Source organism: Penaeus monodon, chromosome 31 (genome assembly GCF_015228065.2).
Source record: "Penaeus monodon isolate SGIC_2016 chromosome 31, NSTDA_Pmon_1, whole genome shotgun sequence".
Taxonomy (NCBI): domain Eukaryota; kingdom Metazoa; phylum Arthropoda; class Malacostraca; order Decapoda; family Penaeidae; genus Penaeus; species Penaeus monodon.
The window spans coordinates 13363367-13364072 of NC_051416.1; the positions used below are offsets into that span (position 1 = coordinate 13363367).

General features: G+C 55.4%; 1 protein-coding gene across 1 annotated transcript in view; it reads left to right on the plus strand.

Annotated features, from left to right (window-relative positions):
• Positions 1–706, plus strand: part of LOC119593043 (ankyrin repeat domain-containing protein 11-like) — a gene marked incomplete in the record, with an annotated part of 115245 nt that overhangs the window by 42838 nt on the left and 71701 nt on the right.

Consider the following 706-nt stretch of genomic DNA (forward strand, 5'->3'; position numbering starts at 1 on the left):
CCGTGTGGGAGCCGACCAAGATTCCTGGCCTCGCTGCATCGGGCACTTTGATGTTGGCAAGCTCAACGAGAATGGCCAGCGCCTCCTTAAGCTGTGCTCCTTCTATGACCTCTATCTCACCAACACCTTCTTCCCCACCAAGCCCCTCCACAGGATGTCCTGGAGACACCCAAGGTCCCGTCACTGGCACCAGTTGGACCTTGTCGTCACCAGAAGATCCTTGCTAAATCAAGAGCTGGTCACCCGCAGCTACCACTGCGCTGACTGCGACACTGACCACTCCCTTGTCACAAGCAAGGTGTGTCTCCTTCCCAGACATGCCCACCACTCCAAGCAGAAGCCCCGACCCCGTATCAACATAGCCAGAACAAACGAGCCTGAACTGCGGGAACACTTCGCCATAGCCATCGACAAAGCCCTGGAGGGCTGTGTTCCAGACTGCCCTGGACACCTTCGGTAGTAGAGGTAGGAAGAGCACTGACTGTTTAAGGCAGGAGTCGCTAAACTGGAGCCCGCCATTGCTGCTAAGCGAGCTACCCTACTTGCTCACAAGAAAGACCCTTCCACAAAGACGCTCGTAGCACTCCGTGCTGCTCGAAAGGACATGCAGAAGATCGCCAGGCGCTGTGCCAATGACTATTGGTTAAATCTCTGCCACAACATCCAACTCTCCACAGACCTAGGCAATGTGGGAGGGATATATGAG